The sequence below is a fragment of the Gallus gallus genome, chromosome 1 (assembly GCF_016699485.2).
Source record: "Gallus gallus isolate bGalGal1 chromosome 1, bGalGal1.mat.broiler.GRCg7b, whole genome shotgun sequence".
Classification (NCBI taxonomy): domain Eukaryota; kingdom Metazoa; phylum Chordata; class Aves; order Galliformes; family Phasianidae; genus Gallus; species Gallus gallus.
Window position 1 is genome coordinate 26,133,047 of NC_052532.1, and position 12,352 is coordinate 26,145,398.

At 36.7% G+C, this 12,352-nt stretch overlaps 1 protein-coding gene across 22 annotated transcripts in view; it reads right to left on the bottom strand.

The window, feature by feature from the left end:
- Nucleotides 1-12,352, bottom strand: part of FOXP2 (forkhead box P2) — a 412,383-nt gene that overhangs the window by 72,747 nt on the left and 327,284 nt on the right. The window lies entirely within an intron of this gene.

A 12,352-nucleotide genomic window follows, 5' to 3' on the forward strand; every position in this document is an offset into this window, starting at 1 on the left:
AAATGCATCAGAAATAAGCAATAAACCTTCTTAATGCTGTTAATAAAATTCTTAATGCTTTTACTGAAATACAGTCATAGTGAGACAAGGCACATGGCTACACCCCAAGAAATATTTATTTGACACTTACGTAAGCTTAGCTATTGATAAAATATACATTTCTGTTGCTTTTTGAGTATGTTTCCTACATTTTATATATTATGGAATGATGTTTTATGCATACAAGTGAGAACTTACACGCTGAACTGGAAACTCAGCTTTTTGCTGAAGTGATTGGCGCACATGAGCTCAACTCCAGTCTAAGGATGCTGATTTACTCCAGGAAGGAACTTGCTCCTGAAGGCAAGTTGAAGACCTTTCTGAGATAAAACTGCAGTTGCGGTTCCAAAGCAGAGGGGAAGCACAGAGGCAGACGTGAGCTACCCAAGTGGCCGCACTGAGCCCTGGGGAACAGGACTAGAGGATAAAGCCCAACTCCTATCAGGGCAGCATGGCAACCTATGGTAGGGATTCTAACACCGCTGGATAAAGTGCTTTTGTGGGTAAAGATGGGGTAGGAACACCTTAGCATTGGCTAAATAACCTTCTGCTGCTCACCTCATCCCTTAACAGGACAGGAGAATTAAATTTGGACAGGAGAACCTGTCCAAATGTGACCTCTCTGACAGCATACTTTTGTTTCATGAGCTGCAAACTGAACCAATCTTACTGTGGCTGCCTTCCAACATAACCTACATGAAAAGAAAGTCTTTACTTTCCAGCAGTTATCAGTCCTCTGTAAGAGGAGACTACATTTGGACTCTAGTTAGCATTCAGTAACTATAATATAAATGTTCCCTCAGTATCTCTGAATATTGATTTAAGATGCAGAAGGGAATGATGGTTATCTCAAACACCATTTTTAAACATATTATATTCAGGAAAGGGAATTTCATGCATGACCATCTGAAGCACAACATATTCCAAACCATTTAAGAACTATCTCAGGTTCTCTTCTCATATTAATCATTTCTACTTAATTTAAAATTTACCAGACACCTCACCATTGAGAAATATTCCAGTTTAAATATTTGACTTGAGTTGCTCATCTTTGTTTAACGACCAACTTTTTATAAGGATATAAAACAGTGTTTAAAATGTAGTTTTGTTCTCTCTTTCCGAATAGACTCCCACTATTACTTTTTACCAACTAGTTTCATTGAAAGGTTTCCAGCGTTACAGGTAATGTAAAGTCCATTAGGTCAGGCTCTTCATAGCATGACATGCAGTAAATTACAAGTGCTTCAAGCAGCTCAGTGAATTACAGTTCATCACTTTGAAAGGTTCCCACTACAAGACTACAGATATCAGATCTGGCAGTTAGGATCCAATTAACACTTTGGTCAGAATAATCAGATTGCATGTGTAAGACTTGTATAATTCGTTTATTGCTTCCATGCATCTTCTGTCTGTAGGTAAATTTGTTGCTGTTATTTCAAAGCTTGGAATCAGTATTTCACTTGCCTTTAGGTTATATTTCAAGTGCTTTTGCAGTGCAGTGATGAACTCTCCCTGTTCCAGCAATTTAGATCGCTTGTCCTGTAGATATTACTGCTTGAGAAATGGTTTGTTTCTGGTAGTTTTGTTTTGTATTCTTACCGTGTCATTATATGTCTAGAAAAAAATTGCTAGCAATTTTTACTAAGCACATTTTACTTAGTGTAACAGAGACAGTTTGCTCCAATGTGATCATTCTGAATCTAACGTAACACCCAGATACACTGTAAATGACATAGGCATTGACATTTACATGTGTACTGTCATGCAAAACCATTTACTGCTACACTGGATATAATACTATAACTGAATGAAAAAAAAAAAACATTCTGGTTTCGCGATACCATTTTTCAAGCCATGGTCAGCGTATATAAAGGTTCTTCAGGATATACCTCATCAGTGCAGAGTAATGGATTTCAAATCCTGTATTCTTAGCTAGTGCTTTTCAGCAAATTGCACTTTCAAGTCTTACAGGCAGTTCGATTCCTTGGAAAGAACTTAGCTTCCCCAAAGCATCCCACCTTTTCCATGAGAGGGCAGGAATGAACAGAAATACAAATACTGCAAGTTTGAAATGCAGAAACCGGTGAACTGGACAAGCCAAAAGCTCAGAGACTACAACCACTCTGCTGTGTTGTATTTAATAGATCAAAATATTCCAGTTGTGTTTAAGATGCAATGTCTTTTCTCCCCTCTGATCATCCAGCCCATATAAAAGTCAGGCATATAAAAGGTTACGTCTGACTCACATACACAACAACTTATACTCAGGCTCCTCATCGATACATGAATTTTAAATACCACAGGAACAAGAAATAAATCAGAAACTCAAACATATTCCCCATTTTTAAACTGTTTCAAGAGCAAACATCTAAAGCTTTAAGGATTCAAGATGTGAGTAATGGGATATGAAGCTCTAGGTCATTGGTACAAATTTGCCCCAGATCAATGACATCCAGGAATTACTGCCAGCTGAAACTATTTGATGGCCAATAATAATTCCTAGTTTCAGTCAAGATTCTAATGAGCTATAGTCCTCATAAAAAATTACCATCATAATGAACTACAAGACTTACAGAAAGCTCAAGGACTGTGTGGGTTACAGACTAAACTATCATTCTGAAAGCACTGCACTATCTGCCAAATGGAGAACTGGATCTATCTGCACTGTTTCCCTGATAAAGGAAGATGCCAGCAAGTACACTGACTGTCTGCAGCCAGGTACATCACTGCTTGTAGCTTTAACAGTTCAATTTAGGAGGAGTTATCTATCTACTATTTATGTAGTTAAGAGAAAAGCTTCTTTAGACGGCAACTCAAATGGAATAAATTGAGCTCTGCTCTGAATTTTGAATTGTTTTGCGTGAGAGCTTCCTCCCAGTGAATCATGCAAGCAACTTCTAAATTTAGGCATGTGACATTAGGTGATGAGAGTACTTCATTTACTTTCTGACACAGAACAAAGCATTGGTGCGCTGCTGAATCCCACAGAAACGAAGAAGCAGAGGACTACACATGCTCAGCCATTCAGAACCAGTAAAATTATTATCAGAGTGGAAGTGGGCTATTCTCAGTAAATATATGCCACAGTTAAAATGCTTTTTAAAAATCTTATACGAATGTTTGAGTAAATCAGCGTACTGTGCTAAACTATGGGATAATTTCTATTATTGATACATATAGAACAGCCTTAGAAATTTTCAGAAATACTGATTTTGGCTGACTTAGGCTTCTATTGTTGTGTGTGGTTTTGTTTTGTTCTTTCGAAGGTACATACTATCTGAAAGTGATTCGATATTCTAAATTTCTAACAAAATTCACCCAAGCCAGTTTAAATATTCTTTCTCCACATTCCCAAATCAAACCCTACCCCGAGTTACCTCAATTACAGCAGCACATAAACATTTTCAGTATTTGCATTTTTGTTATCCTGTAAAACATGCAATAGGCTGAAGGCTCTCTGAGAAGTGGATTATTGCACTGATCTCCTCTAAGGGCTTGTGTTCTAAGGGAAAGTAAAGACTAGTCAATAGAAATCTCTTTCAAAGCTCCACAAAACAACTTGTCTGTTGCTCTCTATCAGCTTAAAGCAGAGGAGTGTCAAACAATTCTTCTTGCAGATAGAAAATAGAGACTACTCCACCTACCTGAAGATAGTCATTAAATAGTAAAGACAAAAAGAGACAAATTAATAAAACAATTCAGCCCAACACAGGTTTGAATATTTAAAATCCCAACTTTTAATACAGTCTCCTCTTTTCACTAACTAGCTAGCTGTCCTCAGCTGACCAAAAGGAACAGTTTCTACTAGGTGCCAAAAATGGGGCAATAAATCAGGGCCTAATGTGTAATTATAAAGATTGTGATTCTTTGAATAACATAACCAGCACCAGTGTGGTATGATTTTCCAAGCTGGACAATACCCAATCCAGATCCCCATTTAAGCATTTATGATTACAAACATGCAGTAAGAGACCACTGAAGTCAACAACCTCAGCAGAAATTGATATAAATATGCTCAAGAGTGGAAATGCCCTTTTACAAGTGCTAGCCTATTGTTTCTGGCAGCCCTGAATGGTGCAGAACACAGGAGCACCAAGAGCCTTCAACTTCCCTGGCCTTCAGCATGTAGAAAAGACACTGAGCAAATTTCACTTGTAGAATGCTCAGTTTTTCTGAGGAAGGTGAAGACAGGGCAGAGGAGACAGGGCTTTCTCCAGTTGCTCTTTATGCCCATGTAGTCTGGCCACACAGTTCAAAAATGTATTTTTACTAGCCTTTACATTTATTCTTTACATTTTCATCACCAAGCAAGCAGATGACTGTCACCAGAAGCAAAATAACTCTGTCTGTGACCAAGTGGCAGATGACAATTTTCATCTCCAGCTCACATGATGCATGCTAGGCATAACCTGCAGCCAGTACATGGGCTACAGAACTCTCTTCCTTCTAACTACTGCATATCAGACATAAGAACCCACTCATGGACAGTTTCACATAGATAGATAAGAGAGCCGGATCATCATGATTTGGTTATCAGTGTCACCTTGAATGGGACATCAGAGATTTCGGTTCCACATTCTCCCTCTTCCTCCTTGGTAGTCACCAACTCATTTCTCACCTTTGAGATTGTTGGTCCCTGCCCAGTTTTGGCCATCCATTAAAACAAAGCAAGAAAACAGCAAATAACACTGTCAGGGGAAGCCATAACTAGAACAACAAAGCACTTGTCTAGCCATACAATTTACACGTCATTTTAGAAATCTTTAATATTCTACAGCAATTTCAAAAGAGCTCTTCATTAAAATTTGAAAAACAGAGCTGTGGAATACAGAGCAATTTGTCTGCACTTTTATTGTTTATGTGTCTTCGGGGTGTACGATGGAGAGGCAAGGTTTCTTGGACAGGAGAAAAATCGATGAATGCATCCTTAGTGAATTTATACATGGGCTTCACACTTCATTTCTAAGACACTGTCCCAGTGAAAAATCATACACAGGATTTTTTAGAAGGAAAACAAATGACCCAATGCAAAACATTTTGAGTAGGGTTGGGTGTTTCAACAGTTGTGTGGATCCATTTTACAATAATTATCTCAAAAGATCTGGAGAAGAGCATGAAGCCATGGAAAGCATTTTCCCATGTGAACGTGAGCAATGACTGTCAAATAGACAGCTAAGATAATTCTTATTTTTTATTTGCTAAACAGCAGACAGAACAGCCCAGATCCTGTTGATACTTTTAATAATGTCAAGGCCACAATGTGTTTCAACATAACAATAGAACAGCCTTCACCAGAAACAACCACAAACCCAAATGCCAGTCAGAAAAAATGCTCTAAACATTATTAGTGGCATGGCAGTGTCATCTGCAGTGGTAACACACTGACAAGGAACTGCTGTAAACCTATTTTTCTCTGAGCTATCATTCTGCTTGAAAATGTAACAGACTTTTTACAACACTGACTCCAGCTGAGGGGGATGGCACCCTACAAGGCTCCTGGTAAGGTCTCACATGATCTACTGTACTACTGTATCCTGAAGCAACCCTTGCATTACTTCCTTCACCTGAAATTTCTCCATATCCGCCAGAACCTCACATCTGATGTCTATGTACATAACAGGTATTATGCACCTGATCATCTCCTTTTCACTTTCTTATTCATTTCTTGCAAAAATACCTGTTTTGCATAGGCATTTACAACTTCACGTGCACCTAGCTTTTCCTTCACTGGAATGCTCTGGCCACCTAGAACCCACTGAGGTATTTCATGTTCTCATGACGCATCATATGAATATGAGGAATCTGTTCTATATAAAATACAACCAAGCTTGCATACAGAATACGCATTTTTTGCATGCTTGATACCATTTTGCCATCTATCATACATACATACAAGTATGTTATCGGCATGACAAATTCAGTGTTTGAGAACTGCAGTCAGGCCTGTCCTGGTGTACATAATGAATTTTCTGCCTCTGATATTTTACGGCATCATGTGGCACTTTGGTAAGAGATACCACGGGTATTATTAACTTCAGTTATTTTTAGCCTAATTCTTAAGTAAACAGTACAGAATTACAGAACAGTAACTCATTTTTTTTGGTCAATTTTAATAAAGAAGTGCTGTGTTAGTTAATAAACTACTTATGAACATCAGAAGAACTGAAAAAGCAAAATGAGATCCAGTGGGAAACACTAACTAAACCATGAGTTTGTCATAGCAAAACCTCTCTCTGCCCCATGCTAACTCACACAGCTGATGTTTCAGATGAATATACAAAAGCATCACATCAGGGAGCAATCTGTAAGGTATCTGAGCCTGACAAAAACCTCATTGGAATAATCATTTTAATAATTTCATAGGATCTTATCATGAACAAGTTGACTCTAACACCACTTTTGTGTTGAACAGCTTTAAGCATCTGACTGACATGTCTACTTGCCCTGGGCACTTACTCCAGGCAGCAGAAGACAACATGAAAAGCTGGGGACTGATCCAGTTCATGTCAAATCAGCACTGTCTGTATCTATCTCTTTTTTCTACTACACACAAAGGTGAAACTCTGCTTCGATCAGGTGTATCAAAGTTGAATGCCTTTAGGTTAGGTAGGATGAATCTGGACTGTTTAGTAGTCCATTTGGAAGGTCACAGGGCTCCTGGGTGAGAGTGGCAGTAAAATGAGAAAACTAACTTCTCAGTTCCCTGTTCTGTGTACCCTGTTCTATTTGCCAAGCTAAGAGACATCCTAAAAGTATAAGGAGACTTTGCAAATAAACTGGAGGTAATAAATGCCAAGAACAAGTCTAAAAGAAGCAAAAGCCAATGGTTTCAGCAGCAGGACATTTCTGCCAGCCTGGTCATTCCCATCAGACTTGGGACCAGTCCCTGATCCAAACTGCTCAGAACAATGCAAAGAAGCTCTCTTCTGTACCTGTGCCTTTCCCCAAATAGACTTCCATCAGCAGTCTTGGGAGACTGCCAACTTACAGGATATATTTAAACATTTTCCATTTACTGAAATGTCACCACCTTCATTAGACACAGGTGAGTGTCTCTGTCCTTTCACTGTCTTTCTATGTCACCTGCCAATGACTTTTTTTTGTTCAAGACGATGGACACGGTCTCCTCAATTTCTGTTTTTTAGCTTAAATTAATGCCTACATTTGTAACCAAATTAAGAAGCATTACTTAAGAGATAAGGCAAATTTACAGCTGTCTTTCAAAACCAGAGTGCTCTCTTCAGTCATTGCTTAGATCTGAAGCTGAAATCCTCCCAGCTCTTCACTTTGTGAACACATCATCTGGAGCAGGGAATCAGTTTCTGCAAACTACTAAAACCGCTGACAATAAGCCTGAGTCCCATCATACTGAAAAGTATGGCAAAGCAATCTATCTCCAATGGGAGCCATATTTAGTACTGGTAGAGCATGTGATATTCACAAATTATCTCATTGGAACACACCACCTCATACCGGCACATACAATGAAATGACTGAAGGAGCAGTAATGATGGAAAATTAGCAATACATTTCTTTAGAAACAAGTTTCAAGTACAGATTTTCTTAATACATACACACATACACACACACAAAAAGCGAAAAGACTCAATTTCAGTAAAAGGTTGACTAAAGTAGAGTTGAGAAACATGTATTTTTTGAGAAGTTTAGAACTTCCAGTGCAAAAAAGTATTAAAATTACTTTCTTTTATCATTTTAATAACAATGTCTGATTTGTCAAAATAACAGTAAAAACTCTATAAATATCTGTTCAGGGATTATTCCAAAAGCATGAAAAACTCTAGTGGAGAAATGACACAGAATATAGAACTGTCATCACACATTTGCATATAAAAGGCTGTTTAAAACTGATAGGCACATAAACAGAAAATACATGCTATAAAATTAGTCATTTTAAGCATGGATCTTTAAATAAAACGGGTAGAGTACTTTCATTTTAGCTAACTCATTCTAAAGATGAATCACATTAATGGTGTAGCATCTAGGAACACATTTTCTCCAGTTTTGTATACATATAATAGTTTGATGGTGGCAATGTTTGACCATATTCTCATTAACTTACCTTAAAATATTTTACATATTACTTCAATAATGTATTTTTGTTAAGCATGTCGCTACATATTTATTAAATAACAGTATTATTTTTCCTTTCACAAGAAGATAAGAACTGTGATTTACTACATATTGGAGACTGATAGAAAAGCATATACAGCACTCCCATGGCTACCAAAAAGTATGCACGTTTCTGAAGTTCTTATGATGGAATATTTGCAAAGAAATGAGTAGCTCTAACAAACTCACCAAGAGACAACACTGTTTTGGGCCTCCAAGCCCTTTCATTCAGAAACAGAAGCCACAAACTTCAAGCTGAGTTCCATACAAAACACACACTGAATTTAAAGTAGAGTGCACCATAAAAAATGCATATTGGAAAAAACAAACAAACAAACAAACAGAAAAGCAATTCTACGTTCCCTTCCAATCATAACCGAGAACACGGACAAGGGCCAAAAACACAGTGGTGACCTGCATTCTAGAGTCTGACTGGTCTGAAGGGTTGCTTAACTGACAGAAATTCTTGATTGTTCCACTGTGGGTAACTACTGGCACCATACTCACTGGACTAGTAAGTGCACAGACCTATGTGAATAAGTATGTTCTGTACAGACTTCTACTTGCCTCTTTTTTTTCTATGTGAAAGTGGGAATTTCCAAAGAAACTACTAAGAGATTGTCTGAATAAAACTCACATTTTTATTCTGAGACTAAAAGATGCAGCTTCTTTGTCATACTGTTTGAATTACTCATAAAAACAAACCAAACAAACCTATGTATTCTAAATAAAAACACAGGAATAATTACTGTAACCAATGATTAGCTATCTAATTTGAATTTCATTTCATTAAAAGAAATAAGGTAAAATAATAATACTCCTTCTCAGAAGCATTATTATGCTAACTGCAGAACACAACAACAGAGAACACCTTGGCAAGTGAACAAACTCAATCCACCTTCAAAAGCAGAATAAATTGTTTTATTTGTGACAGATGTTTGCCCCAAACCGCTTTGCAAACTTCAAGCAAGGGAGATTCCACAACACCTCCAGCTATTCCAACGCTCTGCTTTGCTTACTTTCCAGAAGCTACCTGACATCTGATTTCCTTTGCATCACTTAAAGACAATTACTATTTGTAGACATGTCCTTACTAGTATGAAAATCTCTATGTGTATTGCCAAGATATGATTAATGATGACAAAAATGATGCAATTTACTGTCAAAATGAACACTCTGTAATAGTAAAGACAAATAATTTTCAATGCTACTCTGCTATTAAATTCTGGCTAAATATTAAATAAAGCTTCATCCTCTATTTTTATGCCTGACTGTAACTATTTCACAAACGTAAGAAATTATCTATTTTTACCTACAGATCTGATCCAACTCTGAGAACAGCACCGAGCTGAAATTGGCATTGCCTCTGCTACCAGGAGCAACAGTAACAACAACTGGTTGCCATAGAATTGCCACAGCAAATGGAGGTCTGGAAGAAGAAAGTCTGGAAGTACTTCTTTAAATACCTACGTTATTATATTTTTGACTACAGACAGTATTGTAGTTTGCATGTATACAGTGTTCATGACACTCGTTCTAAGAAAAAAATTAAGTATTGCTGTGTACGATTTACCAGAGCTTCCAAAACTTCCCAAATCTAGAAGACACTGAGATCTAACTTTAAATTGAAATGAATGACTGAAAAATTATTTTCCTCCCAGAAAGCAATTTCAGCGCTACAGAATTTCAGAAACCAAAAACAGAAATACAGCTAACGTGCTACAGGACTGTCTCCCTCAAATGCCAAAAAATAGTCCAATTCAAAGCTATAAGAAATTAGCAATAATTGAGACCATGAAAAGGAACTTCTTCGATTCACGAGCAATTCTAAAAGGTTAAAAATATTTTTATTTTAGAATAGAAAATTATAAAATATTATTGAGGAAATTTCAAAATCAAAGTTTCGTTTTGAGATGAAATTCATATTGACATTATCCACCTTCAACAGATTGGTACTAAAAATGTGATGAAAAATGTCAAAATGTCTCATCTTTGTCAAAATCTTTTTCTGATATAAAATTAATGGAACGAATTCCAGGCTATTTTAGCAGTGAGAAGTAATAATTAAAAGGACTGTAAATGTTAATAAAGCTCTGGTATTTACTGTCTGACCAATTGTATTGATGTTGCTAAAATATTTCAGTTTTTTCTTGCATTGGCCTTCCAGAGGGACAGTTCTTTACTGCAGCAAACCCTACAGAGGCCAAAATATCTTTTTACAAAACTTGTAAAGAAAATCCAGCTTATTTCATTTGAGGAGTGTTATGTGCATTCGCATCACGTTACATGTCACAAGGGCTAGAAGGAATTTTAAAGAGAAGAAAATAACAGATCTGAATGGTCAACTCAGAGATTAAAAACAGGAGTTGAGGACAATTACCTAACTTGTTAATGAAGGATATCTTTATTTTCTCTATAAATCCAATGAAGGCTATACAAATATTAAACAATGGTAACAAACATAAGGAAATTAAAGCAAAATTTACCTAAAGAAGGAAGGAAAATGCATTTAGGCCATACGGGTAATTAGAGAAGGAGCCATTCTGTTGGAACACTCGTGTTTATAGAGCTGCTGAAGGAGTTAGGAGTTAGATGTGCATATACACATCCCTCTATCTGAATGGCAAACTCATTAAAGAGGCTAAAGCCTCTCTCTAAGACTCTAAAACTCTCACTAAGTTGTTCTTCATATAAGACATTCTGAAGTACTTTCTAAAGCAAATCAATTTTGAAGGCAATACAAGCGTATCTCCCAATTTAAAATGGAAAGGTACAGAGAAATGAATGATTATAATCTCTCCAGTACTTGGGACATGATGGCATGATGCATGGTTTTTGGAAATGAACTCAGAGGGAGCTCCGGGTGCACAGACCTTTGACAAAACCATCTCCCTAATTCTCATCTTACACTGACCAGACCGACTCCACTGAGCATGGAACATTAAAAGGAAGAAGATTCCAGCCTATAAAAATTTACATTTGCAGTAAGGTATAATGCAGGGATGTACTTCAGTTCCTTATTAAACGTTTAACATTTCTCTGCCTTCTACACACAGGATACAAAGACAATTACAAAGAACCATCACTTGGTACCTTTGTTACTTCAATTTCACTACAGAACCCTCAGAGATAGTTCACACTTTTTACTATGGAGCACAAATGCCTCTTTCTTGCACTAATCAGACATTTGGAAACATGACTGTCTGAAAATTCCTAGAAGTCTGAAGTTTGTAGCACATACAAGGTAAGTAATGTTATATCTGGTGAAATGGATTAGCAGGCTGGATTTCTGAGCACCTGGCTTTTGAGTATCTTAAAACATTTTACAGCAAGCTTTTCATATCATACAACCTCTAAGCATGCAAGCATGCTCCACTAGACTGTCTTTGACATATTTACACATTGCTTTCTGCTGTATTTCACAGTCTTTGTTTAACACACTGAAGTGCTAAATAATGAGATATTGAAGCCTCACTGTTACACTCAGCCAAATGTTAAACATGCTATATATTACAGCAAAAAAACCACAAAGTTTGGGTCTTCCTGCACAGCTCAAAAATAATTGGAAGAGCTAAATAAATAATAAAAACAGGAAATAAAACACATTTTAGCTGTCCATTATCATGGGAATATTGTTTTAACAAGACATATAGAATCACATTATCATTCTATTATTTCAATAAGCTTGATGTTGTTACAAGACTGAGACAGTTATCAAAGCAGAGGATCATTCTCCTACAGAAGGATCACATCACTTAATGGGACGGAGATGTCACATAAACTACAGTGTCAAATAGATAACAAAATACAGGACTGAGCTTGTAGCAGTAATGATTTCATGTTAGCATACATGGCTACATCAACATAACTAATATTTGACATGAATATAGATATATCTGTTTTTGAAACTGACACCATTATAGTGCTTATTTTACAAAATCCCTCACAAATTCATCTTTTATTGCATTCTCACACACTTTTTAAATCTGTGCATTTTTCCTATTGTCTGTGGTTTCCGTGATCTCTCATTGACTCAGACATAATGATGAATTTAAGAAAACCTTCTTTTGAAATTGAACATTTATGGTAAACATTACAAAACTTTTATCATGGAGGACATCAGTTCTCAAGGTTTGCAAGTTTTTTCAACCAAACTTGTGTACTCAGAGAAATCTGAGGGATT